This window comes from Eutrigla gurnardus (assembly GCF_963514095.1).
Source record: "Eutrigla gurnardus genome assembly, chromosome: 20".
NCBI lineage: Eukaryota > Metazoa > Chordata > Actinopteri > Perciformes > Triglidae > Eutrigla > Eutrigla gurnardus.
Window position 1 is genome coordinate 23,022,993 of NC_139931.1, and position 13,247 is coordinate 23,036,239.

The 13,247-nt window shown below is 44.6% G+C and overlaps 1 protein-coding gene across 1 annotated transcript in view; it reads right to left on the reverse strand.

The window, feature by feature from the left end:
* fbxl16 (F-box and leucine-rich repeat protein 16) overlaps window positions 1–12,364 on the reverse strand; it is a 37,731-nt gene extending 25,367 nt beyond the window's left edge. Inside the window, exon 1 of the mRNA XM_084036236.1 lies at window positions 12,096–12,364. The gene's annotated coding sequence lies outside the window, so the exon portion shown is untranslated. The remainder of the gene's footprint in view (window positions 1–12,095) is intronic.
* Between the last annotated feature and the right edge of the window lie 883 nt (window positions 12,365–13,247).

Genomic DNA, 13,247 nt, shown 5'->3' on the forward strand with positions numbered 1-13,247 from the left:
GAGAAAAAGACTATTTGACTATTTTTGAAAGGTTTAAATTAGGGCTGGGCATAGATTCATTTTTTAATCTAGATTAATCTCACTGTAATCTTGGAATTAATCTACATTAATATAGATTAAAATGGCTCATTTGAATTCTGCTGAAGGCATTCATAATATGTGTGTGCTACCTAAATAATGACTAACTAACTAATTCCGCATTGCACAAGGTGCAAACAACCTTAGTCTTGTCGAGGTTTCCATTGGGATGCTTCTTAAAAATACATTTTCACTGAAGCAAACCCGGCGGCTTCATAGCTGCATCCATGTCAGCACATCACATTTGATGTGGTAATTTCACAGTAGGCATACACAGGTTCGAAGTCTGACTCGTTCTCGCCCCCTACAGTGCAATTCGGCCAGGTATACAGCCGCGCTAAAATGAAAGTGAAAGTCATCATAGCTATTTAATTAGTTTTGAATGAGCCGGTTGATGGAAATTATCCAAAATGAGGGTCCGGAAAAATATGGCTGGAAAATGATGAGCATCACATTAATAGCTACAGATACTGTAAAACACTACAACGACATATGAGTGCAAATGTGAGTGAAATATAAGTTACAAGTTTACTCAAATTTCAACAGCTTAATAGTTCATAACAATATAGGTAGAAATAGGTTAACTCAGAGTTCCACATCTTATCAAAAAACAAACTTTATTTAATTAACATAGGCTGCCTATAAGGGCGCGATCCGTAGCATGGCTCAGCATGATTTCCCCCCCACAAGGGGTCCGCTTTGCACTCACACTGCTTAGCCCAAATGGGCCTTGGCCCGATTGCCGGTTGTACATACGTCATTGCGTCCTAATATTTCACACGCATCGCTTGATGTTGTTTTGAAGGAGCGCCGTCTCTGCATATATTTCTGGTAAACACTCGATCTGCATCAGCGCATGTGCGCACGAGTGGATCTGTGGGAGCAGGCAGCGCGAGCGCAGCATATTTTGGACGGAGACACACAGCCACATTTTTATTATAAAAGTACCAGTTCCGGTCCCACTCACACCACAAGTCTGAAGAGTGCAGCAGCTTATCAAAATACAGTGTCAACTTTCCAAGTTTTCAAAGTACAAAGCGACATTGTGGTGGTTCAACGAGGCGGAACGGTCATCAGAACAACAAGTACACGAAGAAGAACGTAGCGGGGGCGCGCGTCTTGCGGAGCAAGTCTACTCTGCTGCGCGGAGATGAGAGAGGGCAGCTCATATCGGCCACTATATGGCCAGCAATTTTTTATGTTTTTTCCACTAAAAGGGCCAGTAAATATTCCTTCGCAAGCCGGATCTGAGCCCTGGTATAGACCCAGCTCCCAACCCAACTTTGAGAATAGATTAACGGCGATATTTTTTTTATCGCCCGATAAGAGTCTCGCGTTAACGCAGCACGTTAACGCCGATGACGGCCCACCACTAGTTTAAATACTCTTGTTGTTTTATCTACAAATCGCTGGTCTGGCCCCCCTCCCCTGGAGGAATTTATTAGAAGAAGAGATATTATCCTCAGTACCAGATCAGCCTCCAGAGGGGACTGTGAGGTTTCTTTCAGACGAATTACCAAAGGCAAAAACGTTACATTAATCAAAGGTTAGAGTGAGAAGACGTCACAGCAAACTTCCAAAGTGGTTCACTACAGCGGTATGCACTATATCAAACAACTTTGATTGTGATTTAATTGCAATAAATGGATAACAATGATGCCGAAGTAACAACATAATGATGACCATGAGTAAAAAGTCCAAAGTCGTGGTTTATTAAGTCTGTCTGCAAGACGATATGTAAACCACTTTAATATGCTTGTTTTCTGAACGGCGTTCTGATCGATCAGAGCCAGGCTATGCTAATGTTACAGGTTGTAAATTGGCTCTATTAAAATTCCTGCAAAAATGGGGACAGGGCCCACTAATGGCGTCACTGTCACATTACAGCGCAGTGTTAAAAGTGTTGAATCATGGGTAATCCACAGCATAACTTGTGATAACTGCTGTGGTAAGTCGCATGTTAAGCACTGCAGATAAATTATTAGCCAAAAATGCATTAAAGCCCACCAAACATTTTTCTATTTTACTGCATTCCTGGTGTGATGTAATTGAGGAATGAATGCCGCTGATTTGGCGTTGAGTAAATCATTCATTTCAGGCTCAGAGCTAAATGCTAACCATAGCTTATATTACATTGCTTCTGATGCTATTCCTCCATTCTGACTTATTGTGTGTTGTGTAGGGCTGCTTATGTCTCGGTCCGCGATGTCGACATACTGTCCTTGATTCAGTCTGGTTTCCCCATGTGCAGGTAAATGTTTGCATTTGATATGTTCATTTTCATTGGAAAATGTATAATGTTAGAAGCTACATGCTGGTGTTCAAGACACTTTATTATTTTCATATACTGTATTTTTATACCGGAGAAATGTTACCTTAGAAGCTGAGTATTTTATTTTACAGTTTACAGCAAAGGAGACAATGTTATTGACGGTAAGATACTTTTGTTAAACATAATAAGTTCCACTATACGATCACATGAAGAAAAAGAGTTTAATAAACAGCAGAACTTGTAATAATTGCTGTGGGCTGTTTAGGTCTCTGTCCGTGATGTTAACATACTTTTCCTGATTCAGTCTGGTTTCCCCATGTGCAGGTGCAGAGCAGGTCCACATATACAATGCATTGACACTGTCACATAGTGGACCGTTATACTTACACCGTTGGTTCTCCATAAAGACTGCAAATCTCGGCATAAATACAGCAGCGACCTTGATGTTTGTAGCACAGACATCAAGTCTGTATTGGTCTCTGTATGAAATGTAAGATACTATCGTGGAGCTCTGGGGGACCACAGACCACTATCATATGTTGGTCACCATTACTGATTCACTGACGAGTGACGACACAAAGGAAAACTCGATACTGATTGGCTTCTCATCAGAGCATCACACGTAATAGATCATGAATAGTATATAATAGTATACTAATTATTACTATCATCATCAATTCATTTAATAGCATTAATAATAACATAATAATATAATAGTAATATCAATAGTAACAATAATGAGCATGACATGGTATTAATTATGTATTGAGAAGGGAATATGGAGTAGATAAATTAAAAATAAATCTAAATATATATATCATTGTTAATATAATATAATTGACTATATTATTCAGAGACAGAATGGAGAACACCTCAGTGAGAACGGGGAGAGCCGGGAAGCCAGAACACAAGGGGACGATTTAAAGATGTGTAATGTGTGTGACCCGCCACAAGCTCAGAGCAAACCTACAGGAGACCGTCCCCACACACTGTAGAGAACCCAAGTCTTCACCAGCAGCGTGATAACAGTGGTTAAAATAACGGCGTCAGGTAACAACGTTATTTTTTCAGCAACGGGGTAATCTAACAACGTTACAACGCCATTAACATTACTGAACGTTACATGCGATGCGTTACTACGCATTCATTGAATAAACTGTGTCATCTGAACGCACCCTGGCACAGTGAGGAGACGGGTTAATAACGTGGTAAGCAATTATGATTGGCGGCAGCATGTTTCATGGTAGCCAATCGGAGCCAGTGTTTTTACACACATGCCAGCACATGCGACACACGCGCCACACAACCACTAAACAGATTTGATGAAGCAACAGAGATGGCGAGCCTGGAGCAATCCGATGAAAAGTTGGCATTTTCAAGGTGGAGATATAAGCACTACTTCTAATTCATTGTGGTCAAAGGCAAGAACGTGCATGTGATGTGTACATTCTGTCCAGGAGCGAAGACTTTGTCGACATCCGTTGTAAGCAACTCTAATTTAATGAAGCATATCACAACGACACACGCATCTACAAAGCTAGTGGCCAAAAACACAGATACCTCCACCATAGATGATAGCTCGCCATCCGCTAGCAAAGAAGGACAAGGAGCAAAGTCGCCCAAGCAGCAAAAGCTAGATCTTTCTGCCTCAAAGTCAACCGTATCATAGGCAGGTATGTTGTTAAAAGTATGTTGCCATTATCTATGGTGGAATATGAATTATTCTGGACATTATTGCTAAAATAGTGTAATCTATATAATTTAACTGTTTACTTTTGAAGAAAATACTTGAAGTACAGAATGTCTACCAGACCAGTTGTCTGAGATTGGGAGTTTGATTTATCTAATTAAGAATAAGACTAGCTAAACACACTTTTTTGTTGTCTGTTGATGTGCAATAAATATTGAAGGTTACAAGCTGTCACGCCGGTGAGGTTTGTCTTGTCTTGGTTTTTGTCTTGTCATTTCCTGTTATTTTGAAAGTAACTCCCCTCTCGTTTCAGGTCACTTGCCATTCCTCATGTGTTTCCTGGTCTGATGTCATCCCTGATCCCTGATTGTTTTCACCTGTGGCCCATTATCCCTCTGTGTATTTAAGTCTGCGTCTCCCCTTGTCTTGTGCCAGTTCGTCGCCACACCCATGCTACCAGACCATGCCACACCCATGCTACCAGACCTTACTTTAGCCATGCTACCAGACCATGCCACAGCCATGCTAACAGACCATGTCTCAGACACAGCCATGCTACCAGCCCATGCCTCAGCTCGATCCCCAGTCCAGACGGGGGACTGTCCGACACCTGCCCCACGCAGCCGTCCGGGAGTCCACTCGTCGCCCCTTCCTGTTCCTGTCCCGACGGGGGACCGTCCTACGCCTGCTCCACGCAGCCTATTGGGGGTTCGCTCATCGCCAGTTCTTGTCCCGATAGGGGACCGTCCGACGCCTGCTCCACGCATCCTGCCAGGGGTTGCTCGTCACCCGTTCCTGCCCCGACGGGGGACCATCCTACGCCTGCTCCACGAAGCCGTCCGGGAGTCTGCTCGTCACCCGTTCCTGACCCGACAGGGGACCATCCTACGCCTGCTCCACGCAGCCATCTGAGAGTCCGCTCGTCGCCCGTTCCTGTTCTGACGGGGGACCGTCCGATGCCTGCTCTGCGCAGCCGTCCGGGAGTCTGCTTGTAGCCCGTTCCTGTCCCGACGGGGGACTGTCTGATGCCTGCTCCATGCAGCCTTCCGGCAGTTCGCTCATTGCCTCTTCCGGTCCAGACGGGGGACCGTCCTACACCTGTTCGATGCAGCCTTCCTGAGGGGCCCTGCCCACTGGGTCGCCCTCCTGCCCGGCCTCCCGAGTGGCCCCGCCCGCTGGGTCGCCCTCCTGCCCGGCCTCCCGAGTGGTCCCGTCGGCTTGGCCTCCATCCTGCACGGCCTCCCGAGTGGCCCCGTCCGCCTGGTCGCTCTCCTGCCCGGCCACCCGAGCGGTCCCGCCCGCTTGGTCGCCCTCATGCCTTCTCGTCCATACCTGACACAAGCACCTGTCTGTTCTACTCATTTCAAATGACTTGTGAAAACTGCTCAAAAAAATCCCAATTCTTTGTCAACAGTAACGCAAATAGTTACTTTCCCTGGTAACGAGTTAATTTTATTATTGAGTAATTCAGTTACTAACTCAGTTACTTTTTGGAACAAGTAGTGAGTAACTATAACTAATTACTTTTTGAAAGTAACGTTCCCAACACTGTTCGCCAGCTACAGGAGACCGTCCCCCCACACTGTCGAGAACCCAGAACCGCCCTCCCAAGGTGATGTTCATGAACACGCAGAACCCTGTACCCCCATAAGATAGCAAAGGCAAAATGAATAATTCCACAACACTCGTGGCTCCAAATGGGAAGAATTATGAAGGAGGGCAATATTTCGAGCAGGACTGGTGAAACTGAAGTGGGTGACTTTGAACCAAGCACAAGTGCTAGTGGTAGCTGGGTAGTCTCCACAGCACATGTTAGCAGCAAGCATGCGCTGCTTGAAGAGAGGTAGAACTCAAATTATCCTAAATCTGGATTCAATTCAATTCAATTTTATTTATAGTGTCATATCACAACAGAAGTAATCTCAGGACATATTGAGCAGGACTAGGGCTGGGTATCACCACTGATTTCCTGAATCGATTTGATTCCGATTCGCAACATCCAGATTCGATTTAATCTCCGATTCGATTCAATATCGATTCGGTTAGGGATATTTCAGTTACAATACCAATTTTGCTTGGATATGAAACAGATTCTCATAGGACTTATGCTGTAAATTGTGCAAGAAACCCTCTAACCTGGTGCATTATTAAAGACATTAATGTTTACATTAAGAATTGACCCCAAAGCAGAAACTGAATGTACTTTTTATTAAACATGACCAACAGCCTGTCAGGCTTACATTCTATCTTCTTTGTATCTGTATGGAAGTCAAGTAAGTTCTGTGACTGCAACAGGGAATGTAGTGAAAGGACATGACACAATCTGAGCAGCACCCTGGGATAGAGAGAGAGCAACCTTCAATAGGTTAACAAATCCCATATGTTTGGCCATGTTTTGGTTTAACACTAACCCTAACCCAGATTCCATTTTATTTTTTCCCAAATTCCATGTCTTCCGTTTCAATTTTTAAACACATGACTGTCGATCTGATTGCATGCGTGTGTGTCTCAGCCCCGCCTCTCGGGGAAACAGACAGGAGAGATGGTGGATGAAGCAGTGTGTCCGTTAATTACACTATATTAAAAGATAAATCCTGTGATTTTATTAAACGATATCGGAACATTCAAAAGAAGATTGATTATTTGAACCCAGCCCTAAGCAGGACTAGAATACGCTCATGATTTTCAGCGTTAATACATTTTCAAAGTCCCAACATCACCAGGAGCAAGAATTACAGCAGTGAGAAAAAACTGCCTTAATTGTTTTTTAGACAGAAACTACATTTGGTGTTGGTAGTAGTATAGTAGTAGCAGCATTAGCATTAGTGGTAGTATTAACAGAAACAATCCCATTCAATTTCAATTTTATCAACAATAGTAGTCCATGGCAGCAGGTACAGCCACGCTGAGATGTGTCGTGTGTGTGTGTGTGTGTGTGTGTGTGTGTGTGTGTGTGTGTGTGTGTGTGTGTGTGTGTGTGTGTGTTGAGATGCAGGTGAATCTAAGTCTGAGTTGTTTATTTTAGAAACATTTCTCATTGGTTCTTCATCCTTTTGATATAAACACCTGCTCAACTCAACTCTCACTTAGGCAAGTCAAGGCAACTATATTTGTATAGCACCATTCATACACAGGGTTGAGTGTTAATTACTTTTATTGCAAAGATGTTGGAATGTAAAATAAGTACAGAAAATAGAATAAAACAGTAAAAGTGTGATTTAAAAACAATCAAATCTCATGAAGAGAACACTGCAGTAAACAATAATGTTTTCAGCCCTGACTTAAATAAGCACCTCAGGTACTCAGGGAGTTTGTTCCACAGGTGCGGAGCATTGACAATAAATGCTGCATCAGGCTGCTTGGTCCTGATCCTGAACCCTGTGTGACCTGAGGGGTCTGGATGCTTCATAACCAACAAGTCACTCTGAGATGTATTTAGACCTGAGACCGTTCGGGGCCTTGTAGACCAGTAACAGGATTTAAAATAGATCCTTTTACACACGGGACTCCATGCAGTGTTTGAAGGACAGGTGTGGTATGGTCCATTTTCATGGTGTTGGTCTTCTCTGGCAGCAGCATTCTGGATGAGCTGTAATAAACAATAAATCCCTTAATTCTTGCTCTGTTTTAAGGTGGTAATAAGCTGATTTAGTAATAGCCTTGTAGCCTATGTGGTTGTTGGGGGGGTTTAGCTCAGGAGGTAGAGCAGGTTGGCTGGCAAGTGCAAGATTGCCGGTTCGATCCCCGGCTCCTCCTAGCTGAGTGCCTGGTATCCCTGAGCAAGACACCTCACCCTAATTGCTCCTGACGAGCTGGCTGTCGCCCTGCGTGGTTGACTCCGCCGTCAGTGTGTGAATGTGTGTGTGAATGGGTGAATGTCAGTCATTACTGTAAAGTGCTTTGGAGAAAAGCGCTATATAAATGAGGCCATTTACCATTTAGAGTCCATAACTACACCAACATTTCTGACTTGGTGTGTAGTTTTTAGTGTCATTGGTTCCAGTTGAGCACTGGCCTCCAAACGTGCATCTCTGGGACCAAAAACAATGAGTGCGGTCACATGGTAAGATCGTATTGGTTTTTCCAAGAAATACGTTGCCACTCGACGGGGGGGTCTCTTCAAAAATCCATGTTCACATGCCGTTGAATAAGTCCGATAATGGTCAGTGACCTGGCTGACTCTGCTTCGTTAGATGGCGCTGTAACCCTTTCTACAAGACGGTGTTAGAACTACTTCCGGTACACGGCTACTTAAAAACAATAACAAACTATCTGGCGGCATACAGACAGACAGTCTCCTCATCCTCATCCGTCCAGAAATGAGTTCGAAGCCATGGTATCGTTTGACTGTTCCGGCAACATTACTATTCATGACGGCGTCGGCGCTTCCTTCCACTTCCAGGTGAAATCCCCGGCGAAAATTCTTGCGCATGCGCAGGAAATATACACAATTTGATCTCGTTCACAAGGCGGCACAAGTCAGATAAACAACGACTCAAGCCAGGGGTTGCAATCGGCTTCAGAAATCCGATCCCTACACGTTTCTTATCCTGTACACATGAATTTGATACGGTTTGGATGGGAAGATTGTATAAAGCTCGCCCATGTGAACGCAACCAGTGACTTCTGTAGGGTTAGAGTTGGAGCCACCTACTCAGTGAACATAAGGCACTGTAGTCATGTGGTGAAACTGTGATGTAGTGTCGCATGTCATCAGCATAGGTGTGGTAAAAGATGATGTAATACTTCCTTATATGAGCAAGGGGAGCATGGAGAGCTTGAACTCTATCTTTATGGAGCTTTAGAGCCTCACACATAAATTGCTGCTCTGAATCATAAACATTTTGGTCAATACTGAGATTATTGACCCTGACATTGGAAACATGAAGCATTTATTGAACTTATGACTTGAATTCTTACTTCAAATAAAGGCCTTCTTTCCATCATCTTGGCTCAAGCCAAAACAATGTAATTTATTTTAAAGTTCACCGTATCAATCTGGTGCACATTTGGAGAAAAACTATGGGAATCTATGATGAATATAGAAATAAAAACATAGAGATCTAGGAAGAACTTTGTGCTCTATAATTTAATCATACACACACAAAATGTTTTTTCCAGACCAAAAAGTCTCATTTTAAATAGTTTGGAACATGTGGTTAAGGAATAAATCAAAACCAAACTACATAGCTAAGTTTAGACAACAAGGACACCAACATCACTCCTCCTTCCTACATGGACTTCCACGGACTTGAAACTCGTTTGTGAAACGTCAAGATCAAACGTCATCCACAAAAACAGGCATTTCCCTGGAAATGTAATTCACAATTCACAACATCACCGCAGACCACTGACGCACTCAGGACAGCCTACCCGGACTTTGACTTTGTCTTTCCAAGCTTTGTCTTTCCAAGCTGACCTAGAGCTGGTGTACTGGATTTATAAGGCAAGATGGTGACTGGTGAATGGACCTGCATCTTAGTTGTTTTAACGATATGCAAAATTAAAGTCTGTCTCCAGTGTGTCATTAATCTTGCAAAAAACTATCAAAACACGCCCCAGAGTCCACAAACTCAGGCCTACTAGGACAGATTACTGAACATTGAGAGCACGCGCAGTGCAGCATCACAACAAACTCCCCTGGCATAGCTGCTAGCATCTTTGTAAGATGTTATTTAAAAAAAATCTAATGTAACTTAACTTGATATTAGTATTAAAAATATTTTAACACAAAATTCATGTTTTGTTATGAATTAGGATGTTATTTATCATTTTACTTAATGGCCTTTGTGCCCTGTCATGTGGCCTTGGTGCCCCAAGGAGTGAAGGCCAAATGGCCTTGCCCCTAAAATGACGAACTTCCAACCCTGGTCATGAGGATTCATTCATCATTCACTAGTGAAATGGCCACTTTGAATGGAACATTTACGCATTTCCTGTCTGGCGTATTTAGACAGACGTATAAAATGTTTTTTAGCCAACAGCCAGGTGGAAAATACATTGTGATTTCACCGCATCCACCCATTAACTGCTGCACCTCAGCGTCAGTATTCTGGAATTATTTGATTGGTCGGGACAATGATTACAATATTGTGATGCGCTTGCTAGAAGTTACATGTTCTTTCTGTGCATTGAGACCGTTAGAAGGTTCGTTAGTTCCTTGGGCTCAACACCACAGTGCAACTCATGACGCTGCGATACGGTAATATTGTGATGCTGTGATGAGGTGGTGAAGCTGTGATACGGTGTTATGGTGATGCGGTGATGCAGTGATACGGTGAAGCTGTGATGTGGTGATATGGTGATGCTGTGATGCTGTGAGGCGGTGATACGGTGAAGCTGTGATGTGGTGATTTGGTGATGCTGTGATACGGTGATATGGTGATGCTGTGATGTGGTGATGATGCTGTAATGCGGTGATATGATGATGCTGTGATGTGGTGATATGGTGATGTTGTGATATGGTGATGCTGTGATTAGGTGATATGGTGATGATGTGATGCTGTGATGTGGTGATATGGTGATGCTGTGATACGGTGATATGGCGATGCTGTGATGTGTTGATATGGTGATGCTGTGATACGGTGATATGGTGATGCTGTGATGCTGTGATGCTGTGATGTGGTGATATGGTAATGCTGTGATTTGGTGATATGGTGATGCTGTGATGTGGTGATATGGTGATGCTGTGATGTGGTGATATGGTGATGCTGTGATAGGATGAAGCCCTAATCACTATAACTGAGAGGCTGCCATACAAGTTGCCCTGCCCATCAGGGTCTAAGACTAATAATACTAACACATTCACAGCCTGCAAGAGCAATTATGGTTCAGTATCCTGCCCAATGACATGTCAACACGTGGACCAGAGGAGCTGAGGATGGACCCGCCAATCTCTCCACCTCTGAGCCGCAGTCACACAAAAAGCAGAATGCAGCGCAATCTCAATGATCTTGTTGTCATAATCATTGGAAGTCATGTGACAGCACCCTTTGCTTTGACTACAGTTCTGAAGCTTCGAGTTCAACATTTTGTCCGTCGGATTTTTGGCAAGCAGTAAAGGAAGTGCCATATTTAGACTGTGGAGGAGCGACGGGTGGATCTGATGGACACAAGCAGCAGAGCGGCACCCTTACTGGATCTGGATCTATCTGGATTCTGGTGTGAAGCTGCTTACAAAGTTAGCTTCATAGCTTCAAGATCATCCTTACAGCTAAGTGCTAAAGTCATCTTAGTAAATAACTGCATTGGTAGCGTGGTAGTGACCTGTCAATTACAAGGTAGCCCCGCCCCTAAAGCATCCCCTGCTTTATGGTCTGTTGGACTCTAAATGGACCATAATGTACTAAATGAACATCATGCTGGATTGAAGAAGACTTGAAACTAGAGATTGAGAACATAAACTAATGTTTGCAATGTTTACTGAAATAATACATCAAGAGAGAAGTATTTTCTCATAGACTTTTATACAACCAGAGAGGAGTCGCCCCCTGGTGGCCAGCATAAAAATGAGTTTAAGGCACTTTAGCTTTGGCTTCACAGCTCAGAACAGGAGGTTGCTGCCTGGCTTGAAGAGACTAGCTTCCCCTCACCACTAGTCCACCAGTAAACCAGCAGCCTACCAGGAGGTTTCCCATCTCAAGTGTGATGGAGTTTACAGATCAGATGCTAACCATGACCTGGTGACAGAAAAATATATCACATTGCTGTACACGCGAGAACAACAGATGTTGCGTCACAGGGAAACGCTGACGTCATTGTGTGTGTTAATAACACGCAGCTCGATGCGGCTGATCAGCTCCGCGTCCCAAAGGCCCAGAACACGCACACAAAGAGCTGGAGCAGCCCCCCGTCGGTTGCCCGGTGGTCTCCGCAGTGTGCAGGGTGGATGCTGCTGCTGCCATAACACCCAACACCCATCATCCATCACGAGCACACACACTCCTTCTCTGCAGCCATCATCCCCTTCCGGCCCTCTCTCTCTCTCTCTCTCTCTCTCTCTCTCTCTCTCTCTCTCTCTCTCTCTGTCCATGTCTCCCTCTCAGCATCCCTTACCTCTCGGATGAATGTGAACCTCCTGGCCGCTAATCCATGATCGTCTCGCTCTTCTCGCTTCCTCTCGGTCACGTTTCTCCAAAGAAAGAATGATTAGAAGGCAGCCGTGGCCGTTCCGTCCTGTCGGGAGGCCAACGATGCGCCGACCGAGCCCATAGACAGACGGTGCTGCCGGCTCCACGTCCGAACCACTACGAGTCAGCCTGCACCGCTACCTCTCCAAAACCGCCGGGCGAAAGATCGGGTGTTGTTTTCGGTCGGCTCGTCCTCCTCCACAGCTGAGTGGCCTCTCGTTCTCTAACGTCTCCTCCACGCACGCGCACTCACACACGCACGCACGCTCACACACACGCTCTCATTTAAAGAGATAGCAGCGGGCAGCTGTGTACAGAGCCGCTCTGTCTGCCTCTTACGTAACCTGAGCAGCAGCTTCTGATCATTCTGCAGACGAGCTCACACCGGAAATGAGCCACACACAGCTACCTGCTCCCCCACCACTCCGCACTGGGGCCCCTCTTCTGGGCCCTGATGATAAACACTAATAAACAATATCTCAAAAGTAAACAGTATGGCATGTCTTCATGTCCTTGTGGGACGGAAACTCCCATTCAAATCACAGCAGGGTGGTCAGAGGAGGACGTTTTTATGTCTTCTGTATAAAGCAGGCAAGAACCTCCACTTTGAAAAAGTGAAGCCAAGCCTGAAGTGACTTAAATTTTAATTCTCTCTGCTGGCCACCAGGGGTTGACTCCTCTCTGATTGTATAGAAGTCTGTGAGAAAATGACCCTACTTCTCTCTTGATTTGTTATCTCAGTAATCATTGTAAACATGAGTTTGTGTCTCAATCTCTAGTTTCAAATCTAGTATCAATCCTGCAGGATTTTGGGTTATTTGGGTTAAGGCCGATGGGCTGTATGGTGGTGTCGTGGGTAGCACTGTCGCCTCACAGCAAGAGGGTGCCGGGTTCGGTTCCCGGGTCGGGCCCTTCTGTGTGGAGTTTGCATGTTCTCCCCGTGTACGCGTGGGTTCTCTCTGGGTTCTCCGGCTTCCTCCCAAGTCCAAAGATGGGGATAGGTTAATTGATTACTCTAAATTGCCCGTAGGTATGAATGTGAGCGTGAATGGTTGTCTGTTTCTATATGTTGGCCCTG